This window comes from Corapipo altera, unplaced genomic scaffold, assembly GCF_003945725.1.
Source record: "Corapipo altera isolate COAL_440 unplaced genomic scaffold, ASM394572v1 116, whole genome shotgun sequence".
NCBI lineage: Eukaryota > Metazoa > Chordata > Aves > Passeriformes > Pipridae > Corapipo > Corapipo altera.
The window spans coordinates 1,652,621-1,678,540 of NW_020884953.1; the positions used below are offsets into that span (position 1 = coordinate 1,652,621).

The 25,920-nt window shown below is 41.8% G+C and overlaps 1 long non-coding RNA gene across 1 annotated transcript; it reads right to left on the reverse strand.

The window, feature by feature from the left end:
* Positions 1–3,316: 3,316 nt before the first annotated feature.
* On the reverse strand, positions 3,317–25,180 carry LOC113956639. Its single transcript, XR_003530913.1, has 4 exons — positions 24,066–25,180; positions 23,365–23,563; positions 22,724–22,839; positions 3,317–4,172 (listed from the first exon to the last, which is right to left on the reverse strand). It is a non-coding gene; the product is annotated as an uncharacterized LOC113956639 (long non-coding RNA).
* Positions 25,181–25,920: the final 740 nt, after the last annotated feature.

A 25,920-nucleotide genomic window follows, 5' to 3' on the forward strand; every position in this document is an offset into this window, starting at 1 on the left:
ATTCTCCAGTCCCTTCATCATCTCTGTCATGCTCTGCTGGACCTGCTCCAGGAGCTCCATGTCTCTCTTGTCCTGAGGAACCCAGAACTGGACACAGTACTCCAGATGTGCCTCACCAGGGCTGAGCAGACGGACAGAATCACCTCTCTCAACCTTCTGGCAATGCTCCTCCTAATTCACCTGAGGATACCATTGGCCCTTTCCTGTGAGACCATGATTCAGGTCAGAGGGAGAAAGAATCAAGCTGGAAGCTGATGCAGGTGTTATCAAGAGCATCTTGCCTTATGTCTAATGAGAGAGAAAAAACTGACATTGGTAATACCAAGAATACCAGACAGGAAATTAAAATTGCTCAAGAATAATCAAAAATCTACAAGGAAGTGGAGCAACCATGGGCAACTGTAGCTGCAAGACTTTCTTGCTCTAGTGTGGGTTTCTGATCTCAGTGGGTTTCTGCCTCTGAGAACTAAGGGCAATGAATGCTCTTGCAGCCACCACCATGGCCCTGCTCAGTAACAGCTCCAACACCAACTGGAATGAGACAAAGCTCCACTGAAGCTCCAGTACTTGCTGGGTGGTTCTTGTTTTCCTGTATCAGACCTTCCACATTTGTTCTTCATCCTAGAGAAATGAGGACTGTTCTGCCATTGTCTTTTAGTTTATCTCTCTCCATCTCTGATCTTAATGATAAGAAAAAGGGAATGAACTTTCCAGTACTGCAACACTGCTGACTTTGGTAATGAATTGTGGAGCAATTACTCTGGTCAGAGATTTTAGGGAGGAGCCTTTTCACGTGCTTTGCTCTCACACAAAAGCAGCGTGTACAAAATGAAGACTTCCTGTCTCCACCAGACCTGACTGAAATGGTCAAACCGTTTCTCAAGCTCCATGGCTGGATCTCAAGTTGGGACTGAGGCTCTTCAACTGGCATGGGAGCTGCTGCATGATCCAGCTCACCGGCTGGGGAGAAAGCAAATACCACAGGTCCTCCTCCAGTATGCAAGAATGGGATCAAATCCATCAGTAAGGTCTTTCTCAAGTCATCAAGTCTCAGATGTCCAAGGTCATAAAGTCATAGAATGGTTTGTGTTGGAAGGGACCTTTAAAGTTCATGTATTCCAATCTCCCTGCAATAAGCAGGGATGTCTTCAGCTAGATCAGGTTGTTCAGAGCCCTGTCCAACCTGATCTTCAATTTTTCCAGGTCCTGTGGTCGTGATTCTTCATCATGTCATTTTGGCATTAGGACCCCTTGGGGTGTCATGGTGTGAGATCGTCCCCCAACAACAACCGCCAGTCTTACTGCAGATGCTTCAGGGGCAGACTCCATGAGAAGTTCAGAACAGATGTCCACGTTTTACTTATAAGGTTATAAGTTGATGAGGCAAGAGTCAATTCCAGACATGGTGGTGATTCACTTGGCATTGAAACAGAGCAGCGATGATTGGAACTGGAAGATCTTTAGGGTCCCTTCCAACACAAACCATTCTGTGATTCTATAATTCCATGATTCTTACAGATGCTACTCGTGGTTGGTGATTTGGGTTTTTTTGGTTTATTTTTTTGGCTATCCAGAAGCTGATTAAAGAAGTAATGAATTTAGTTTTCATTATCAGTTTGTTGATTTTAAATTGTCTCTCATGGAAATTGCACCTCCTCTCTTCTCAGCACAGGGTTTGCGCATCTGTTTCCTCAGAAATGTTGGAGCTGTCTGAAACAAACTTTTAGTCTTTTCTGTTTGCTCTCAATTGGAAGAGAAACTACATTAATATTGACAAGGTTTTGTAAAAAAAACCCCACAGTGCTTAGGGATTTGGGGTAGAGATTTTCTCACCTCTTTTCTACCTCTCCTGCCATTCAGAGGTTTTCCCCAGAGAGCTCAGGATATTTTGCCCAGTGAGGTTTGAACTTTGCTGCTGTTGGGAGCCTCTCAGATGCCATTGCCCCAGGCTCTTTGTTTAGAGCACTGAGTCAAGTTACTAGGAAGATGAAAAGCATTTGCTGAATTTAAGATGAAGATGGGCTGATTTTGAATCTGTATTAAATTTTTCTCCGGAAATAAATATTTAATTTTGTCAGATTGGAGGGGCACCTCTAGCAGAAGGTGTCCCTGCCCACAGCAGTGGGGTTGGAACCGAATGATCTTAAAGGCCCCTTCCAACCCAAACCATTCCGTGATTCTGTGATTCTCTATAAGTACATGTTGCAAAAAAAAAAAAAAAAAGAAACAATCAAATTCCTCTAATAACTTAGGGGACAACTTTTCCCATGCGCAGCTTAACAAGTCTGTCTACAAAAAAATAAGGTAGGATTATGTCCAATGTTCACAGCATTGCATGGATCCTGAGCTGTCAGAGCATCAGGAAGTTTCTTGAAATGTGTTGAGCAAGGTAGATATTTACCAGCTGAGGCCCTGTCCTGCTTTATTCTCTTACCCTGTACAGACTTCATTGATATAAGCTAAAATACAGTGATTGGAAAAGGCATTTACAGTGGGAAGCAGAATGGAAAAATTCAAATTGGGGCCAACCAAGGGAGGAAAAAAAAAAAATCACCTGCCAATAAAATTGACACACAATGGGAATAATTGCAAGTCTGGGGAGAAAAAATGCATTCTCACTCTGTTCTCCACAGCATGGTATCTTCTCTTAGAGCAGAATGACTGAATTTATTGAGGTCATTCATCCCCTGGTAATTTGGCTACTGTAATATATTTCACAAGTGAGAGGGAAGCAGCCTGATGAGACAGCATGTGAGAATCCAGAGCACTGGGGGAGGAGGTTTATCCAAATTTATAGCCACCACTAAGGATGTGGTGTTTATAATTCACGGTTACTCTCTCCCCCTTTAGCACTGAGAAATCTATCCTGCTAATGGCCTCTTAACATTCTGGTGCAAATTCAAATCTCAGTGATGTTGGTGTAAAATCCTCTGAGACTGATGGACTCAGTCTGGATTAAAATCATGACCTTCTCTATATTCAAAAGCTATTTTGGATAAGCTTGCTCCTAACACAAGCTGGCCTGGCATTCAATTTCCATGGGTGACAGAGGAGCTTCTGCTTTAAGTTTGTTTCCTCTTGATTCCTGTGGGGACAACTTGTCTTACTGCCACACTAGACATCAAGATGACAAAATATTCTTGAGATTAAGAGATGTCACCTCTCCTAAGACCCAGGCTAAGGCACAAACACAACACAAATTAAATGAGATGGGATATCTATAAAAATGTCAGAGACAATAACAGAACTGATGGCAGAGTTATTAATTTTTGCAGTGTTTAATGTAAGTTGCAAGAGTTTTTCAGCATCAAAAAAAGCCAATTTTTTTTTTGCCCCAGGTTGAGATATTTTTTTATAAAGTTGGAGTCAATAACAGAAAAAAGATTAATAAAATGGATGTATAAGCCCTACAGAGCAGGTAGTCTTTGGGATTTAGAGGACGCTTAAGAATAGAAGATGAAAATAGAAGCCAATCAAGTGCAGATAAGTTGGATTTTGCAGAATAAACCACTCAAAGTTTTCTTGTTACAAATTTCACCCAAAAAATATCACAATACTTCCCCATTAAATCCACTTTTTTTTTTTTAGTTGAAAAGGTCTATTTCTGGCATCAGTTACACAGGAAGCTAGACAAAATTACAGTGGTGCTCTTTTGGTCTTAAAATATCTATTTATTAAAGCTTTGATTTCCAGCCTGCACATTCCTCCTGCATGGTTATTTCTGTCTGATAAGATTGTAAGTATTAATTAAGTCATGCTAATGAGGACAGAAAGAAAGGGTTTTCCCAGCTCTCCCACTATATTTCAAGTATTGCCAGTGTCAGTTCTCTCTTGTATCTCCCTCCAGCTTTGCTGTCTCCTGTGTTTCTTCATAGGGGAAGGAGAGTTAAAAGCAGCAAGTCATAAATCACCAGACATCCTCGTTGTAACAGGATGATCCCTAGTTAGAAGAGGATTTCCCCTCATCTTGTGAGTGGGAGTAATTGTTCTGTGGCTCCTGGTTTCTCTTTGAAGCACATGGAAGAGGAGCATCTTCTTTTGAAGCCCAGCTGTGTGACAGGACCAGCAGCAGAGGAGGGAGATGCTCAGTGGTGATGCTGGTCTGTGCCAGGGAAGTTGCGTGGGAGAGTTCCGACTGTCTAGCCTGTTGCTCCTCTCCTTGGATGTGACCACTGAAAAAAAAAAAAAGGCAAAAATACAGCCTGCAGTCTTCTGGAAAGGAGATTAAATCTGACAAAAAAAATGGGAATGCAAGGCAAACATCTAGCCTTAAAACATGTGCCTCAGTTTCCCCAAAATTTCTAGGATAACAGCGTGATCTAATGAGCCATTAATCGTAGAATCATGGAACCACAGAATCGCAGAATCATAGAACCACAGAATCATAGAATCACAGAATGGTTTGGGGTTGGAAGGGACCTTCAAGAGCTCATTCCAATCCCCTGACATGGGCAGGGACACTTTCCACTAGACCAGGTTGCTCTAACATGGCCTTGGACATCTTCCAGGGATGGGGCAGCCACAGTTTCTCTGTGCCAGTGCCTCACCACTCTCATAGTAAAGAATTTCTTCCTAATATCTAAGCTAAACCTACTCTCCTTTGACTTAAAGCCATCACCCTTTTTCATAGCAAACTAAAAATCCACAAGGTCTGGGTTAATCCTATCCTCTTCTTTTTGGTAACAGCATAATCACTACATTTTTCTTCATTTCTGCCGTGTGTTGCTGCCTTGATTCTGTCTGTTCAGTTTGGGTTTGAGGTTCATTGGACCAGCTCCCACATCCCTTTAGAAAAGTGTGATGTAACTGCCCTGTCAGGGCCCCATGGTGCTGTCACACTACCGACACGCATATACAAATTCCCTTTTTTTTTTAAGTCAGTCTGGTAGTCTGAGGTTCAATTCCTTAATAAAAGAAGCATGGATGGCAGCAATGGCAGGGCAGAAAGCCCCATCCTTGTGGCAGGAAGCAGCACACGCTCTTCCTTTCAAAAACAAACAAGCAAAACTGTGGAGAAAGTTTCCCTCCCTCGGCAGCTCCCTGGGCAGCAGTGGAACATTTGAGCCAGGTCTGTGGGGATTGCTGTCTCCAGCCCCGAGGGGTGGAAGTGCTCTGAGGACTTTCTGCTCTGTTTTTCCCTGTCCTGGCCAACTTCCTATGTATAGGATAAAAATAAGCCCTGAGTCCTCCTCCTTCCGTCCACTTCATTAGAGACATCCCTCGGTGCAATAACAAAACAGGCCCAGAGGAAGCGACACAGACCGAAACACAAGAACGATAATTTTCCTAACACAAATAAGCAGGCAGAGGAACTCATCTAAGGAAACAAGTGAGCGAAGGCAAAGCCACAGATGAGCAAGCAATGGAGCCAAGAGTTATGCTTAGGCAACACAAGCTTGCCTCCAGCACGTCTCCCGAGACATCCCCGCCTGGGAAAGGCTGAGTGTGGACATCCCTGTAAGGGGCTGACCACCCCTGAGCCCACATCCCATGAGCAGCCAGACCTGGAGTGATCCTCACCCCACTTAAGGGAAACTTAATGGGAAGAGTCTCCTTTTTCTCACTGTGGACCTGGACTGACCCTTAGCCAGCCCTTACTGTGTCTTGCCCTGTGCTTCAGAAGCACCAAGAAAGACCACAAAACAGAGAGGCACAGGTTAACAGGAGGGATAGCAGTTCTCCAACTTCAGGAAAAAAAGTGACTGGGCTCAGTTCACTCTATTATTTGCCATTTAGAGGCACTGACACTGCCGCTCTTCAAAATAACCTCATCCCAAGTGTTTATTTATATAGAAATTCATCCTGGATATTTGCCGTGAGTTGTAGATCTGTTTGAAAAGCTTCAATCATCAAATCAAGGAGAGGAAAACAAAAGCAGATCTCTCAGCTGGCCGGTCCCCACTGCAAAAAGGAAGCAAAGAAAACAAACCAGAGGCTGAATGTTTCTTGCTGTAAATGATCAGTGAATGTCTCTGAACACTAGCTCAGACCAAGGAAGCCAAGATCACTTTGTGAATGACTTGTTAGGTCAAAAAGAACCATATTCATAATAAATAGTCTTTGAAACCATTCTTTCATGCAAGCTCCATTTTCACAAAGTCGTTTTTATAGGTAAACAACCAAGCCCTCACTACCCAGGAAGTTAATGGCAGAGATAAGGAGGAGACCCGAGGCTATGTCTCTTTTAGAAAATTAAACCCGGACTGTTCTCTAGCCCAGGAGGCCAACTGGCACAGAAATACCTGCATCCATTCATTAAACTCTCCCACTTTCCAAAACAGAGGAGCTATATCCAAACTGCCAACTGGGAATGGCCCCTGCTGTGGTGGTTGCCCAACGGTGCCTGGAAACTGTTTGGACAGATGCTGGTGAGCCAAGGCCAAAAGTATGCAAGGGACCAACCTGAGGACCAAAAGCAAATTAAAGCACCTGGGAATGCTCCTTTGAAATGTGAAAAGTGTGGACATTGCCCAAGAGTTTGATCTCACGCCCTTGAAGCAGCATCACTGGACCTGTATCATTTAGCCAGAAAGTTTTACTCCTTCATTCATGCCTTGACTCCACGTATCCACCTTGGGGAGGAGTTGAGAAACTTGTTGGAACTTGGCAGGTCTGAAGGCTTCAGGGCCTCTTTCACATCTGTATTTTCCTTTACCAGTGTCCCTAGGACTGGAAAGGGACACTTGGGACATGAGTGTTTGCAGGTAGGGGTTCAAACCTCACCTGGGCTAGAAAGCAAAATTTATAGTGCTTGAAAACCACAAAAATTTAGGCACTGCTTCTGGGAACCTAAGTCTGATGTCTCATCCTTGTTAGCCAGCATGTCAACAGGCAACAAGGCTCATACTTCACGTTAAGGGTTCTCCTGGGGAACGTCTCAGTGGTACAATCACCTATTAACAGGGGAAAGAATGGGAGGGGACTCAAAACGCTTAACAGCTACACAGACATTTCCCAAAACGATCATTAACTTAAACCATTGAAAAACCCCTCTAGGGCTGGCCAGGGCTTTGTGAGATCCCTTGTTTCCTCTGGCTTAATGAATTATGCAAGTCAAGAGGGGCTGGACAGAAAGGTGTGAATAAGAAGCTTACTAATTCCCCACAGTAATCACCTGCAAAAGTGTTTAGGAACAACATCTATCAGGCACTAAAAAAAGTAAGAAAAGGAACCTACAGGAGTAAAATATCTACAGCTCCTCGGTAAGAGACAAGGGGAGACCTGAGCCAGGGAAGTGTCACCTTGACATGAATCTACTCCGGGCACTGAGCACACAGCAGTCATCAAATTGCTCACTCGTGGTCCCAGGGTCTGCTCTGCTCATATGGCAGGCACCTGCACTTTGCTGGAAACTTTGTTGTGAGGGAGTCCCAGCTTCAAAGCCAGTCTTGTGATTTTTGGTTCCTGTGTGTGAGGAGGGTATTAATAAATGTTGTATTAATAGATCATCTGCTTACATGTTTCCTGTCTTAAATGAAGAAGATATTGGATCAACCCCCTTTTCCGTGTACCTTCTTGGATGTTTGTAGTGTGAGGAAAAGTCAAGACGGCAACAGCAGGAATGGACTTTGAAATCCAAATAAATAGAAACTCAGACCTTAATGAGAGGAGAGTTGGAAGACCAATTCATAGCTGAATTACAGAGCATGGATGGATAATTGCTCTTGAAACTGTCTGAATCCAAGCTCAAAATCGAATATTCATCCTTGCAGTTTATGGAAGTTGGGAATCAGAGCCAAGATCTGTTACTCTTCTGGCTTGGGTTAACACTCCTCCTAAGACTTTTCAGTAGGTCAGGAAACCTTCATCCTTTCCCATTTTGATAAATGGGGCTCTTTCCTCATCATCCTCCACATGATATTTCCAGAGGAGAGGACATAAGTAGTATTTCAAGAACTGAATCCAGTCATGTCTCTAAGGATGATGTTCTCATCTTTCCACAATCTACTGAAAAGCTAGTGATCATTTTTTCCAATATCGTCTTTTTAAGAAGTTTTGCATGAATAGATTGAATAAGGATGGCACTGGCACTTTATTTCATCATCCAGCTCTTATCTGCAGTGTTTAACTCCTTCTATTGATGCTGCCTTTGCTTTAAGAATTCACAGAACATTACTGTGAATCATTTTTCATAAATACTGGAGTTGGTTGGAAAATTTAAAATCATTTTTCATGGGAAAACACCCCAATTTCCAGTAAAAAAAACACTATGGGAAAAAATTGGTTTCAGTTCATCTCCTGACTCAACATATGCCAAAAATCAGAAATCATTGAAGTGCCATATTGTGACATAAAAGAAAAATTAAGGGTGTTGTTTTGAGAAAATTAGACTCCGTAAAGATTGAAAAAAAATATATTTGCTAAAAATAAAAGTTTTATAATTAGTGGTATCAAATGTTTCATTTCATGCAAATCAACCTTTAAAATTGCTACTCAGAGAAGCTGTGCCTGCCCCATCCCTGGAAGTGTTCAAGGCCAGGTTGAATGGAGCTCTGAGTAACCTGGTCTAGTGGAAGGTGTCTCTGCTCATGGTAGGAAGTTTGGAACTAGATGATCTTTAAGGACCTTTCCAAGTCAAACCATACCATGATTCTATGACAATATGAATTTTAGTGTCTCAAGGTTCAGGGGTTTTTTTTAAATCTTGGGTGCTTTTATCTGTGTTCGGGGACTGTACTGCAGAATGTCAAATATTGTAACAGAACAGCAAAATTACTTTCTGCCCAGCTGTAACGTAGACCTACTTCAGAGCCATGTTACCAACTTTGCTTTTAACTACACCTCACTGGAGTGCACAGAGAAGGCTTCAAGGGAGAGAAAAAGTGGTCTCAGAGAAAATAAATCTGTTTAGCTGGCATTTGGCAGTGCAATCAGTGCTGTCTCACATTGAGGGAAACTGCAAGTGTCATAGCACGCTGACTTTGGGGGGTTATTGCTATGCCTTGCCAGGAGGTTCAGCATCTTTTGAAGTCAGCCAGCTTTCTCTAATGCAGTGAAATTCATCACCAATCACAGATATGCGTGTCCTGCCGGAATCTTTGATCTTCAACTTCTCTATCCATTTTGCTCTCTGTGTTCATTGGTCACAATGAGTTATGGCAGCTGTATCCTACATATTGTCCAAAGCTCTTTAGACGTCCAGCACATCATGGAAAGTTCCCAGGAAAGCTCCCTAGTTGAAAAGTAACAACTCTGCAACATAACTCTCAGCGCCATGTGCAGTCATTCATCAACAACACTTCTTCTGTGAAAACCCATGGACAGATCAGTTACAGAGCAGAGCTGTAATGTGACCTGCCAGATAGATGGAGATCCCCACGGAGAATTCACTGACTGCACAAAAGAGAATAGAAACTCCTCTAGTGTTTCTGCAGAGAGGAAGAGCACAGCGCTTGGATTAGTCTGGGCTGAGTGTAAGAGAGTCCCTCTCCATTCCACACCACTCTGTTGCATAACCAGAGCTCCTAGAAATAAATGAGAAACAAAATTAAATAAAAGTATATTTAAAAAGGAGCTATTATCCTTTGGGAATATTAAAACAAATAATTTACACATGACTGCTCTGTGCCTTAGCTTTGGCTGTTTAATCACTCTTAGTGCTGTGCTAACAAGAGGCTGCTTTTAACAGGAAAGCCCAGCCAGGATACAGCCTGAAATAACACCCAAGACCAACCTTTTGTTTTATTTCTGCATTCTCTGCCCAGAGATTTTTTTCACCTGAAAAATTATGCCAATGTATTGAAGTACTGCCTAATTTTATTGTAAGTCTTCATTTTAGATGACTTTTCTACTTTTTTTTTAATATACTGGTTTTACTTTTTAATTTCACAATGTCACATATTGAATTTTAACAGGTTTAGCCTGTGGTGTGGCTGTGATAATAGAATCATAGAATAGTTTGAGTTGGAAAGGAGCTGAAACATCATCTTGTTCCACCCCCACTGTCATAGGCAGGGACACCTTCCACTATCCCTGGTTGCTCAAAGCCCCGTCCAACCTGGCCTTGAACACTTCCAGGGATGGGGCAGCCACAGCTTCTCTGGGTAACCTGCACCAGGGCCTCACCACCCTCACAGGGAACAATTTCTTCCTAGTATTTAAACCACCCTCCTTCAGCTCAAGGCTATGCCCAAGTCTACTTGGTGAGGAGATGCTTGCACCGATTTGAGAGACATGAGTCTGAAATGTTGAGAAATGTAGAACTTCTTTCTAACACTTTTGTCCTTCTCATAACTTTCCAGTCAGGAGGCTAAACATGCAGAAGGAAAACTTAGTTCATGTATCTCGTAGAGCATTTTGAAGGGAACATTGTGATATTAAGATTGGTTAATGCGATGCACTTAGATTACAAAAGGCTTAAAAAAAGAAACTGAGATCTCATCTTTCCCACTTAATAACTGAGTAAAAAGACACAGAATTAAGAGTCAGCTTATGTAATAGAGGGAGGTCACATGAAGTTCCACGCAAATGAGTGTTGTTCAACATATTCATAAAAGCTGGGAAACAGTGACTCATGAAATAACAGAGTTTGGAGATTATAGGATCTCATGACACTGAGTGATACTCATTGTTGATGAGATCTCATGGCACTGAAAGAAATTCAGTGTTGATAGATGCAAAGTAATGAATATAGGATAAAAATAACTCTAATTATATATATGTCACAATACCTTTAATTAGCTATCACTGGGGTTTGTGGATAGTTCTCTGAAAACATTAATCCAGTGCTCAATAAGCACCAAAAAGGCTGATAAAGCACAATGGATTATTAGAAAAAGAACAGAGAAAAAACCAGAAAACCTCATTATCTCATAGTAGAAATCTGTGTTTATTCCTGTCTGTCCTGACTAAGGCATGCCTTGTAGGCAGACTTCCTTGGAAGAGTATAATGAATTGGGAATTATGCATAGAAAGAAGTGAATGCCCTGTCTCCCTGGTCAGTTCTGCCTCTCTTCTGCTCTGGATTTACAGGAGAACAGGGCTCCCTGGACACTGTTCTGGACCAAGACTGGGCAAAGGCACCAGAAACACCAGGAATTATTAGGATGTTGACTCTGATGCCCTCCTCTCCCACACCTCTTTTTACCAGTAACCTTTGCAGGACACATTCCTATGCCATGAAACTTATGTTGTGTTAGAATTTCTCTTGTCTTGGGACCACAGTATGCACCAATCACTCCACAGCACACAACAGAAAAAGTGACAAAATTTTGTGGTACTGGATGTTATTATCCAGTAGACTGCCTGACCACTAAGGACCACTCTCTCCCAAAGCTGACTAGTTTCTTGAGAAAGCAGAATATTTTATAAAATGAAGAGCAGGTAAATAATAGAACAGGATTTCAGAGCCTGAGGGTAGAGCTTTGTAAAGTGTAAATGTGAGATTTGAAAAGAAAACTATGAATGGAGAAAGTTGATGAAAAATTTTGCCAGGTGATAGAACTAGGGGAAAGCATATAAAGACTTTCATATAAACAGAAATGTTCACAAAAATGTTAACTGTTTTTCCTATTGCCTTCACAGAAATCTTTTCCCCCCATAGATAAAAATATCAAGATTTATCAAATTAGCACATTTCTTCCATTCTACTCCTTGTCATGATTCACCTTTACATTGAATACAGTAGACATTGAGGACTTGTTAATGTAAAAATATCTTCAGTAAAGAATTTTGCTGACATTGGGTATAGAGAAATTTTCTCTTCATCCAGTTAATCACACAGCTCTTGGGTCCAGACAAGGAAGACTGTATACATGTGTAAAACTTGCTTCCAATGAGTTCCTACTTCCAACAAATTTTGTGCTGGATTTGCTGTATTTCCAGAGATTTATGTTAAATGCATCAGGACTGTGTTAAAACCTAGGAGCAAAAGATGCTGCAAAACAGGTACATTCCTAAAAATCTTTAACATGTGGTGTGTGAGAGAGAGACAGTAGGAGAGGGGGAATATATCAGAGCTCTCTATGCAACAAGGATTGAGCAAAAATGAAAGGGATGCTCTCTCAGGGATGCTTTAATCCATTCAGGGATGAATGCCAGGATCAGAATTAACACTTGTGAGATCGTCTTTGGCGATCCTGAGCTCAGATTCATCTGCTAGATTAACACCAACATTCTCAGTGAAATAAATTCCTTTTGCTGTTCTTCACAAACGAGTTTGTCTGTTCTGAAATACTGTGTCATTAGCAAATTTGAACTCCTCACTAATAACTTCCTTTTCAAGATCATTTGTGAATCTGTTGCCATCACATGTGTCCATGGCACTTACCAGTTACCCTCTTCCCCAGTGAAAACTCACACAATTTCTTTGTATCCATTATCCATTCCTCCTAACACTATCCGCTCAAGGATCTTTGACTGATTATTTTCCTGAAAGCTTTGGGCCGAGAAGGGCCTCAGGTTCTCACTGAGGTGGTTCATTCTCTGCTGTTGCTTGCCCAAAGCAGAACTGAGCAGTCTTACCTTATATTTCCTCTGGGGGTCTATGCTGAAAGTGGAAAAGCTTGGCACTTAGCTTAAGCAGAGCCAAGCTTTAACTCCTGATGTCATTGGTAGACCAAGGCATAAAAGACAATCAGACAGGACAACTCTTCAAAGGTGCTTGGTGACATGTAGCTCTTTTCACCCCCACATTGAAATTGAGGCCATGGTGATGTTCATAATCACTCCCTGCCCAGGAGCAAAACACCTGCAGTTCCTGTAGGCAGTGTCTTAATGAAGCCTTTACCTGGGGCAAGAGACAACCCCCATTTGCAAACATGGTCTGTATTTTTTGTTCCTGAACCTGTGCTTTCACATTCAGCTCATTTGGAACATTTTCCCTAAACTGACCTGGTTTATCAAGTGAGTTATTGGTCATACTCCTATTTACTCTTAGTTAGCCCTCCACTGATCCTCTAACACATTTTCTTAGTAATGATGCAAAATTTATTTCCTGAGCTCACTGACAGAAATGTTGAATGTACCAAAACTAGGAGCCCTCCCTCAGAGCCTCAGTGGATCCCCCATAGAGTGAGGATTCTCCATTCTCCATTCTCCACAGTGCCCTTTCTAGCACTGTCCATCTCCCAGTCCCAAAGTCACTGTCTCTAGGCTCTACTGATATTACATTGTGCTAATCTTAAATAAGGATTTCAGTCCTGTACCCTCAGGAACACACCCATTCTAGCTCTGCTTTGGCACTGATTTATTTCTGCCTACTCCCAATTCTCCTCTCTACCTCTACTGCCTTAAAGTCTTCCAGTTCTTACCCAAAATCAATATTCTCCTGCCCTTCCCCCACAGTGATGACATATACACAGATGAAGCTGGATCTTATTTGAAGTCACATCCCTTTATAATGTGCAAGATTTGACATTGATGCCTGCAGGAAGGCCAGTTCATACTACTGGAAAAGCAAAAAAAAGCTGTAGTGTAAATGCACATCAGGTCCTAGAGTTCTTTTGCTTCAGGTTTTATTAAAGTCAAGTGAGCCAGAGATGTGGGAACTGCTAACTTTTTTCATTGGGGAGCATTGTTAGTGACCTGCACAAGAAGCCAGAAAACTGTTATTGCTTGAAATGTAAAATTAAAGAAAAAAATATTGCTCTCTTTCTCCTTTCCCTGAACTGGACCACATGCTTCCCTGGAGGAAAATCATTGTTGAAAAAATGTCGACTGCAAAATTTTCTGTTAATCTGAACATTTCTCTCTTGCTCTGAGCTGCGGGATGCAGACAGAATCCTGTTCCATCTGTTCTGGAGTGATCTGTGCAAGCTGCAAGCAGGGCCCTGCTGGAGATGATGGATGGCCCAGCACATGTCCCTTACTGCTGCAGGATTGCACTGGAAGGACAAGTTGCTCCAGAGAGTAAAAACAGTGCCCAGGATCACATGGTCAGCCTGACACTGCCAGAGGGGGTCACACTGACTCCCAGTGTCCACCTGTGGTGTCAGCAGTTCCACTGGTGAGGTGTGACCACAAAGCTCATAGCCACTTGGGAACTTTGGGAGCTCTCCTCGATTTGAGCAGATTGTGGCCTGATGAGCTTTCTTATGCCAGATTGCAGCACAACGGGGAAAAAACCACTCTAACTCCACATATAAAATGATGGGGTTGGAGTTGGCCATTACCATTAAGAAATGAGATCACAAAATTAACCCCACTGGACAGGTCAGATGGCTGCTGAATTCTTAGTAACAGTCAAAAAAGCAAATTGAATGTTAGGAATTATTAGGAATAGAGAAACATTATTACCTGACTCTGTTGTAACAGTAACACAAATACACGGAAACACCTGTATCTTGAATACTATGTTCTCAAATAGATTATATAATACAGTTCTCAAATAGATTATAACAGATGAGAGTATCACAACAAGAAGGATCTCAGAGTATGAGGAATCCTCAAACTTTAGCAACTGAGGGCAGATTTATACGGTTGTATAAAACGAATCAAGTGGGGAAAGTGAGTGAGATCAATTGTTCCCTGTCTATTCCAATGCAAAAATGATGAAATATCAAAGTTAGCAGTTGGTAAAACCAAAAGAAATTATTTTTTTTTAGAGGACACACAGCTTAGCTGCAGGACCTGCCAATAGCATGCTGAAAATTCACATCAAGGAGAGACTGGACAATTTGATGGAAAAGTAATCCCATTTGCTTTACTGAAAAAAAAAAAAAAAAAAGGCAGTAGCTTCTTAAGCCATAAATTGTTGGAATTTGGAAGAGCAACCTAGGGAAGTGTCAGTATGTGTGTCTGCTGTGCTTGCTCTCTACCAGACCATGCTCCTCTAGTTACTCCTTCAAAAGAACATTCGTACCTCAACACCTCCACAGCCCAATGCATCTCCCTGACACAGGAGATGAGGTTTCGTCCCCTCAAGTCCAGGTTTTCCACATTCAAGGTAACTGCTTTGCCCCTTAAAACTTCTGTCCCAAAGGAGGGCACCGATCTCATCTTTAACTGTTCTGGTCTTCTCCAGCAGAGCACAGAAATCCCACTGCTCAAAGCTGGAGTGGTGCCATGTGCCAGAACAGGTAGTTTTGAGCATATGTTTGACTGGAGTTTTGAAGGAACTCCAAGACAAACTCAGAGATGCCTTCAACGTTAGATGCCAAAGAACCAATCCATTTGGAGGGATATTCCACCCCAAGAGCCCAAGCTCTTGAGCTCGGTGACAAGGAGACTGAAAGAGATGACATGATTGTAGCACATTAATACCTCTGAGGGAAGAAATACCAGATATTACAAGGCTTTGTAGATGAAAATAGAAAAGCACAACAAGAGATGAAAGCCAGGGAAATTCCAATTAGAAATAATGTACAAATTTCTAACAGGGATTGTGGTTAACCACTGGAACAACCTACCAAAAGGAAGTGGTGGATTCTCCATCTCTTAACCTTTTCAAATCAAAAGAGGATGTCTTCCTGAAACATAATATACCATGCTCAATGCAGGAGATCTGGGTGTGATTCAAGGGCTTGAGATACTCCAAAACTCAGGTTAAATTACTTAATTGTCCTTTCAAACCTTTATCTTCACCAGTTTTAACTTCTGCAGAAGTCTTTTGCATGCAGAGGAACTACAGAATGAGTTGAGGGCACTGAGGTATGGACAGGACTAGGTTTAAGACCCCTTCTCCTCTAGGTAGCTCCCCCTAAAAATATCTCAAAGTTGAGCTTTTGAAGACCAACCTATCAAAAAGTAAATGCAATAAAACACTAGAACATTACACTGGCAAATCAATTTATAGAAGTTGTATAGAAACACAGTTAATATTCCTCTAATGCCCACAGCTCTAGAGTCATTTGTCCCCAACACTTTTACAGAGGCCTGGAGAACTGCAATTTCATGTGCTGTATTAACTTCCAGTGCAAATGGGAAAAAATAGAGATGCTTTATATATGGTCAGGAAACCACTTCCCACCTCTTGCTTTCATCCCACTAACCAATACAAGTGCCTTCCTTCAAGAGTGCAGTGCCACAACTTGCTCCTTCTCTGTCTCTTTATATATTTCACTGCACTTGGGTTTTTCCACTGCAGATCTCACCACAAAACATGTAGCCACCACCTTTCAAACCACACCAGAGCAGCACCACCTAAGAGTACCTCTTGTGCTCGCCTTAAAGAAGGCTTCGTGCTATTTAGGCTAAAAGATTTAGTGGAATTATATCTATAGTTAAGATCTGTGATGAATTATGCAGTCCTGGTATCTGCAGATGAATCACACCAATGGAACACAAGGATATGGTGTCAGAGTCAAGCCTGGAAATGGAAAATGCATACGCCAGCATTTTAAAGGTTTAGTGCAGCCAAGATTTCAGAATTTCAAGGGGGTTTTTTTTAATATATATCTTTGTTTAAGCCTGGATTTTGGGAGGGGATTGGTTATGGTATTTAGATTATTATTTTTGCTGTAACAGGATTATTCTTTTCAGTAACTGTTAAGTCATCACAAGCTTGTTGCCTTTTCTGAGCAGGAATCAGCTAAGCATCACAGACAGGGAAATATTATTATAACCATTTTACAGCCCATTTTGGCCAAGAATGGGACCAAGAATGCTGACTCTCAGTCACCTGCTTTCACAAGTAAGCTAATATATGAGGTAGAAAGCTAATAAATGAAGGCATTGTGTACATTAACCTTCATATAATAGTACTTATCCTGTGCTTGTGTTATATGCAGGAGGTCAGATGAGATGAACAGAGCAGTCCCTTCTGGCCACAAAGCCAATGAACCTATTTTTAAACACGAGGCAACATTCAATAACCTGCATCAGCTTTGATTAACTGTTCTGCAAGATTGAAAGCAACACAAGCAGAACTAACGTGCACAGTGGGCAAAAAAGACTTCAAAAGTACAGCTCATGGTGGCAAGTTTTTACTGCAGAAATACTGGATGGGAACCTTGGCTGTACAGGTCCTGCTGTACAGGAGTAGTTCATTGTGTCCCCTGGCCATTTTGGCTTGGGCTCTTACAGAAAGGCAGAGACAACTGGGCACTGTAGCTTCCTTCAAGGCTCCAGCTAACCCCAGCCTCTACCTCTTAAATACATAAATACACACATATATATAAGCAAATACTATATATGAGCTGCTGTGAGGCAACTAACTTTTTTAAACTTGCAAACAAACTTAGTATAAGGTCTCTAAAACAGCTCTGCTTTTTCTGGTATTGATTTTGCTTATTTTGAAGTTAAGCGTGTCCATAAATATGCTCTCTGGTCCCTTGAGGTAAGTCTCATAAGGTATTTAAAAAGGAAAAAAAAGGATGAGGAGGAATTTTTTGGCAGCAATTACCATCTCAGATAACCTGCCTGGGGTTGGGAAAGTGTGCCAGCAATATGCTCAGAAATAGCTTTCATTTGGGCTGTTTATTTTCATATGCTTTGTCTGACACTTTACTGCTGTGGCGGGGTACTTAACTGTCAGCTTCCATTAAACGCTTTGTCAGTTGTTTCCACTCCAGGCAGAAACCAAAATTATTATCTCCCATTATTCGTTAAAGTCAACCCACTGGCAGGAAGCAAGCAGGATGACAAAGGAAATCATCCTTGTGCCAAATGGTGAGATTTCCTCAGGCTCCTTTGCTCCAGTGCTTCTCTGGTTCCTTGTCCCTTCTTTTCTTGTCTGCCCCAGTCATCTGATTTGTTTCTGTCAAATAAGTGAGAAACTTGAGGGCAGCTGTTCCCCTTTAAAGCAAAGCTGGGAGGACCAAACTCCTCTGCAGCATAATTGGGATTGGGATATTCTGGAAGAGAATAATGTGTTTGCTTCAAATTAATTTGGACTGTCATGGCATAATCATATGGACGAGTATCCCTTTCTATGGCAAGATAGAGTATGAAATATGAGTGGGATGCTAATAAAATAGCTTTGGGAGTATCTATTATGTGATTTCTTGTTTTGCTGTTTTAGGGTGTGTCGATGGTTTAATTCTTAAAATTATTTAAGACAAGCTTTCCAAGTTTCGATATATAAAGAGAAGGGGGTTAAGTAATTTCAGAAAAGGCAAAACGTCATTTCAGGTCAAGCAAAAACATTTTAAGATGACCCAGACAGATCCTCCTCCTTCCAAATTTGGTCCCATCCAACCCAATGCTGCCGTCCCCAGAACACTTCAGTTCACCCTTTGAACCAGAGAATCCATTACATTCATTTCTCTAATTATGGTCTGGTTTCTTTTAATAAGCAGATGTGGAACAATATAATCGTAGCCCCAGGCTCCTGAAATGGTGGACTCCAGCCTAGATCTGGACCTCACATAAATATGCCCCATGCCTTGCCAAGGTCCCAGACACAACATCTCCCACATTCATGAAGGAGATCTCAAGTCTTTTACCACTCTTTTTGGTGGTGTGCACCACCAGGCTGGCCCAGCACAGGTAAAGCCAGTGAACAGCTCCTTGCTGACTATCCCCTGGTAAGAATTAGCAGATTTCAATAAAATTACTTACTGGAGCATTATTTAAAAAGTGCCTTTTGCTCAAGATTGCAAAGAGCTCACTTTCAGTTCAACAAAAGCCCCCTCAAACAAACCCAAACATTCCTCAACAGAGGATCTCTATTGCAGTTCTTCTTCCCAAAGAAAAATATCAGTCTTAACATATTTGTTCCCACTCATGCTCCTGGGGTTTTCAATGAAAGTCTTGAAGCTGTGCAAGCAGCTCATAAAAGGGAGCCCCTTTCTGATTCAAGTGTGCCCTCCTGTTCAGATTTTGGGAAATGGGATGATTAATTGATTTCCATCATCAGACTCCCCATAAGTCACAAGCCAAGCTGCTATTTAAAGTTTCCATTGACAAAGATTTCATTATAAGAAGCCATAATTTTTATCCAGTGCTGTGCAAACTTTTTTAGTCTTCAACCTGAATTAGGCCCATATGTTACAGAAAAACACAGTGAGGGCAAGTTGTGGGGGTGAAGTGGTGAGAGGAAGGGAAGGGAGCAACTGCTCTATCTCAGAGGCTGAAAAAACTTCCACCCACATCACAGTATAAAGGGACTCTGAATTGGTCGTCTTAACCCTTATCTAAACAAAATAAATCAAAAATACAATTTTCCGACTGACGCTGAAGGATTTGCTTTCTTAGCCAAAAAGCAATTTTAAACTCCCTTGCTGAGTAATCTTTGCCCAGATACTGAACTCCACTGAGAGCTCCTGGGGAGTCCAAGGTGGTGTTGCTGAATTCTCCTCCCTGTGTCCTGCTGCTGGGATAGGAACATCCTCAAACAGCACCTGCCACGGAATGCAGATGAAACCACAGCTAGGTGTTGTAAGTAAACCTGATGACTGGGAGACCCTTCCCCCAGAGGGCTTTGCAAAGCAGTTCAAAAGGCAGCAAAAATGGGAGAGAGGCAATACTGCAATCCTTATTTCACAGAGTCAAACAGGCAAGGTGTATGCTGGCAAATAGAAGTTTACTGTTAATAAAACTGTGAGCTCTAGAACCTGCCAAGACCATCTGCATTGTTTAAGATGATAACATAGTCTGTGGTCATGAGCAAGGGGCTGCTAGTGATAACAATTTTGTTGTGGCCACCCTTTTGAAGTGGCTTTAGCAGGGAAAGGATGGACATAAGGGTGCAAAGCACATTCAACCTGACCAGTTTTATTTAGCTGCATAGACAGAGTCTTCAGCAGAGCAGAGGCTTCATCTGCCTTGTAGCTCCATATCAGAGACCCCCCCAGATGATAAATGTATCACAAAAAGACCTCTCCCCTTCTGTCACGTGTGCTTGAGTTCCTCATAAATGTCAGATCTCTTGTTCCCTAATGGGATGGGAATCCTTTAGGTGACTGGGGAGCAGCAAGATCACTGTGAGGATGAACCAGAAGTACCAAGGCGGAAGTTTAAGAAGTGTGCACTAAGCTGTGTAACTGTGTGATATGGCTAAGCCAAAAATTCCTGGATACGGAAGTAGGAACTGATAAGTCTCAGTCTCTCATTCTCTATGATCGGCAATATGGCCTTTGAAAAAAACAGGGATAAACAGTATCAACCTGCTTAAAATGTTCTCTGAGAGAAGTAAACAGAACCTGACATACAAGTGCTATTTAGTAATGCTTGGGAGAGCCAGCCAAATATCACATTTATAACATGGATTTTTCCAGCATGACAGAACTACAGCAACAGCACAAGTCATGTTAAGATCTGGAAGGGACAAATTTCCTCAGACAAAGAAAAAGATTTAGCAGTCATTGAACACAAACAGAAATTTTTCTTCTCTGCCTTTTAAATGATAAATTTAATCAGAGTTCCAGGGCTTTCCTTATTTCCTTTCTTTTCTTATAGCCGAGCTCAGGCTGGCTAGAAACCCTGTTCTTTTGGATAAAGTCAGGCAAATTGAACAACATAAGAGCAGAGAGTTTGGGGTACCCTCAGAATTTCAGAGAGCATGAAAGGTAGAGAAATTACATCCTTCACACACAGGTTTTGATAAGAAACTTTTGGATTATGCCTTTCAGGCTTCAGAAAGAGCAGTAAATCCACACAGTCTAAGCCAGAAGAAACTACCCAACACAGACCCTCAAAGACCCTCCACTCCTCTTGCTGTGACTTCAATGCCTTGTGCTCAGGTAGACCATTCTTTTCAGGATGACCCACAGCATGATTAAAAAGAACAATTACCCACTTGCATTCACAGTTGTTGCTAATGATTAATCACCTCTATAGTTAAAAATGTGGCCGTTGTTTCTTGTTAGGATACAAGTTTGGGTGCAGCTTTTGCTACCAACTCTTGTTGTGTCTCTGTGTGGTTGACCAGGAGATCTTCGCTATTGCTGTTTATCCCCATGAAGATAATTCATCTGGCATAAGCAAATCACCTCACAACCTTGCTTTTCACAAACTTAGCAGACAAAGATCTTTTAAGTCTTCCACTGCAGCATGTTTTCTCTGACCCTTAAATTATTTTTGTACCACTTTGTGCACCTTAAAATCAAATGTGTGCCTGAAATGGGATCTCCTGTTTCATAGCAAGGCACAAGCTGCTGTGCAGATTTATAATCTTGGGAGTATTCAGCCCAAGGAGCCAGTTCATACCTCATCTCATGGTTCAGATGTGGATCTGTACTCTCTTGATCATGTTGACATAGGAATTGTGCATTTCTCCAACTTTCCTTCAGGTTTCTCTTGAGTTGTAGTTCATGGGTAGTTTCCTCTAAAGGCACATCTGAGCCCAAAGTTCAGCAGCCTGACCTCAGCAGACTCTGTGGTGATGTCCAAGTCTTGGGAATTGCAGTCAGTCAGTAGCAAGAGGTGAATTCAGCCAACCTTTTCAATGCTGGGGGTTGACCTTACAGGACAAATCTCCACGGAGCTGTTTTTGCGTCTCCGGTACTGGCACACAGACATGTAATGAAGTATATGCCCTTCCCTATGGGACACTCCTCCATGAGTTCATTCCTGGCTTAGTTGGAGAAGCTGGATTTTACATTATTAGGTATTGAGTTGCAACATGAAATTACCAAAATGTAAAACATGGGAAAACATACTGTAAATCACTTATTGGCAGGTCTCTCACCTCTTTACAAGTGCACAACTGGATACATATGAGTCTTTTGGAATTTCCAAATTAGAGCCCAGAAGACCTTCCCGAAGAAAGGTATTTTCTGTTGGCACCAAAACAATTTTATCTGAGCTAAACAACAGAGTTAATGTTTTAGCATTCACACGGCCGTTTGCAGGCTACAAATCCAAACTTAATTTCATCTCCTTCTTGCACTGTAGCTCTATTATTATTGCTTTTTTAAATGAATGTTATTATTCTTGTAACTCTCCCGCTTTGGCTTTTCAAAAGCAATATACAGAGACCCAAGGGACTGACAGTGAGAATGCAGAACCTTTCACATTCAGGTGAAAACACTGATATCTTTAATGGCCTTATCAGGAATGGAATTTACATAAACAGAGTAAACATGTTCTTACTACTGTGACCTCCAGCTCTGTTGTCCCCACTGCTTGTGACCCTCAACTTGTGGTGACAAAGGATGCTCTGATATGAGCAAGGAGTGATTTTGTGGTTAAGGAACTAAACTGAGAATCAGACTTCTGGGATTTATTCCAGGCTCTGCCACAGTCTGCCTGTGTGTAAGTCACTTAATCCTTCTCTGCCTCAGTTTCCCATCTGAGGGAATAAATAAAAATATTTTCTTTTGTCATTCTTTGTCATTTCCTTGTCATTCTTGTCTCCAAGGCCAGAAAGATCCCCTACGCTGGAAGTGTCCAAGACCAGGTTGGATGGGGCTTGGAGCAATCTAGTCTAGTGCAAGGTGTCTCTGCCATGGCAGGGAGGTGAAACAAGATGAACTTTCAGGTCCATTTCAACCCAAACCATTCTGTGATTGTATGAAAGATTTGTCAGCTGAGCCACAGAACAGCTGAGCATAGACTCTATCACACAGTTATGTTTGAGTGTCCGAGGGACTGGGTCGTGCCTCTGGTTAGCTCAGGCTTTCAGATAGGCAGGGAAGAGGCATTTTTCTTGTTTTAGTATTTGTCCAAGATGTGTTACTGTGCTTTTCTGTGAAGACTGGGTCACAAATGGAAGGGTAGTTCCTGAGAAAAATGAGGATCAAATGGCTGATCCCAAAATGCACCTTGACCTGTGGTCCCACCATTACAACTGGTGATTAAAGAGTTCAGGGAAGCTCCACCAAGAGCCAGAAGTTCACAGGCACACAATAAGCAGGCTTTCATCCTAAACCAAAATAACTCCATCTGCAGGAATTTCACTCACCAATTCAGACAGCAGGTCATGGCAGGACACACTGCAATGTTCACCTGAGGTAGGGAATGAAAGTGTCACCAGGAAAGCCTCCCAAAAGCCAGAGCACAGTTTACCCTTTCATGCAGCTCAGAACAGAGAAGACACAACAGATTTGTCAAATGCAAGTTCTGCCATGTGTGGAGACAGGGTTTGAACACCACCCTCTCTCCCCCCACCCCTGCACACCACACTACAAGGGTCTGTGTTGGCAAGGGCACTTCACAGCTCATGGGAAGGAGATAGAACTAGAGCCTCTCACATCTTCATTTATCTGCACACCAGTTTAATTTTTCTCTGCTTCATTTACTCTTAGAATTTGGAGAGTTGGTGGCACGCAACCTGGGCATGAGTTTTTCTTATAGTCCCATTTTCTGCTCTCCATGTGCCAAAGATCCATCCCCCACTTTTTCTTTAGGGAGGAACTGGCTTACACAGCACCTAGAGAAGGAGATGGGGCTGCAGAATAACACTGAACACAACCTGACGGATGGATATCCATTATCACAAACTGTACCTTCCAATTCTGACCATCCCCAATAGCTACTGATTTCAAACCAATAGATTTATTTAAAGAAAAAGGGTTATTTAATATAAAAGGAGTTACCAAATACCTGCATATATCTGCTACAACCAGTTGTTTTCTCCCTGAGAGAGACACGTCTGCTGGCCTTGCAGAGAGCACATCACATCCTCTGGATTAGCAGGTCTTTCCATGGATAACTTGATGTGAGGCTGGTGTCCCATAGGAGCTCCCAGATCACAGCACTCACTATGGAGAACACTGCACTTTAGTGTTCAACTTGGATGATGCTTCGAGAGATAAAATACAAAGTTATCCATAAACCATCAAATGTTTCGGACCTTTCAGAACACTATTTGCTGATTCCCTCGGAAATTTATTAGCTCTACCAATATTTTCTTTTTTAGCTTTGTAAAGTAAGTTCCAAGTCAGTTAGTACTGACTATGCAGAGCCCTGAAACCACATGTTTATTTTCCTAAGTTATAAAAAGTTTATAAGGGTAGCTGGTATCCTTATGGGCCACTGTACAGTGATTTGCTACTGCATTCCACACTGGTACAGAAGAGCTCTGTGTTTTATACCAGAGGGAAATCCTTGTGATACAGCTGTCCAGCAGCCAACAAGAGTACAGACACCTTCAAAAATATAACTCTGATAAAAAAAAAAAAATTAATATCTGAAAAGGTAGAAAACATCCCTACTGAGAAAAATCAGTTTGAACAACTGATGACCCTGGGCAGCGCAAGATCTGTATTGTGATACACCAGAGAACATCAACAAAGTCCTCTCACCCCAGACATAGTTCTTTTTTTTTAACTAGATCACCATTTCTACCTGAAAATGCTGTATGGTCACAATAATTTTTGAAAGTCCAATGCAATAGCTGCCTTGTCTTTTTGCAGTTAACATTTAGCCCCAGGCTCTCAGCTTTCACAACTTCATATGTCGCTTCATTGACATGAAGAGGCTTTGGTCAATTTACACTGGAGAATGGAGAGACTGTTATCCATTTATCTCTTAAAATAGTGAGTACACAGCTGCACAACATGAAGAATTAGGTCAGTATGTTGCTATGTCTGTCCTGGAAGGAGAAATTCAGAGCAAATAAGGTAGATTTCAGGAGAGAGCCTGGAATGTGTGAAAAGTTAGCAAAACTGACATAGACTCAATAGCAAAAATAAGTAATTTTGCAAATCCCTAAACCACAATGGTTGGATTAGGGCCCTTGTCATACAATTCTCGGGCATGTGAACAATCCCTTTTTCACTTGAGTTCATTTCATTAGTTTCTCTCAGCTACATAAATACTTGTACTCTCAATGGGACTACTCACATCAATAAAGTTCCTCAAGCGAGCAGGGATTGCAACCCAATTTTAGTGGAACAAACCCAACCTCTGACTTTGATTGCATCCCTCACTTTTCCAAAAAAACTTCATTTCCAGCAAGAACGAGCCCACAATCCCTGTGGAGCTTGCTTTCGCCACTTCCAAGCACAATCCCAGTTATTTGTCTTGTCAAATACAAAGGCAAACAGGGCTCTTCTGAACTCCCCAACTTCACCTTCCTTCATAAAAACACTGCTGGGCCTCCAGCAGGCCAATTTGGATGTTTTTGAGAACTCCTGGGCTTTGCTCTGCTCTGATTGATAGATCCTTGGTGGGGTTATCCTGCTCACGTTGAATCCCAACATGCCTCTGCCAGCCAGCAACCTCTGTAAGTCAAAATTCTGCTCAGTGTAATATCATGAGTAATTACAGTAGTATCAAAGTGGCAATTACTCAGATGTAAATTGTTTTCTGATTGTAGTCTTTTTTTTAGTCTTTGACATTGTTGCATGGAGTTGACTGTGATTAATTCATTTATAGTCTAATAGAAATGTCACGGAAAATTGCCCCTTTACCTATCAGTTCCTATCATAATTCTTAGTTTAAGTTTTGCTGCAAAGGAGACAGGATGGGCAGTGCTGGAGTGAGAAGTGCACTGAACAGCTGGAGAAAGCAGCAAAACAGATCCCAGCTGGCAGCCACCATTATGGGGATCCCTAAGTATAAAGAGCAGATATTGAGTTGGATGTTTTCTGTATATTTTTCAAGTAAGTTTTTAGTTAGTTCCATTCTGCCAAAAGCATAGGAGGAATTTCTCTTTTTCCTCCAACTCTCCCTGATCATCCAAAAATACACATGAAGAGCTGAACAGAGCAAGAAGCAGAATTGAAATCAATAAATCGACTTGCTGGCCTCATATGTCAGTATTTATCATCTTATCCAAGAATATACAATAAAATCAGCACATCTAAACTCAGCCATTTCCTCTCATGACTGTGAAAACTCTGCTGACATGCACTGCTTCCACAAATACCCACCAGATGTGGCACATTTCAGGTAAAGGCTTCAGTGGGAGGCATGAGCTCTTCCTTTAGTGTGTTCTCTTCCCCTCAAGGTGGAACAAAAGAAGTGGGAAGACAATGAAGAAGAAGATGAAGCAAAATCAACTCCTTCCCCTCCCTTTCTATTATTTTTAAAGACTACAAAGTATCTCCAAAGAGCTTTACAAAGACTGTCATAGAAAATAAACACACAGAGGCATTTCTGTCCCAGAGTTATCAGACACAAACTGGTAAATAAATCCTTACTCCTACAAAGAGA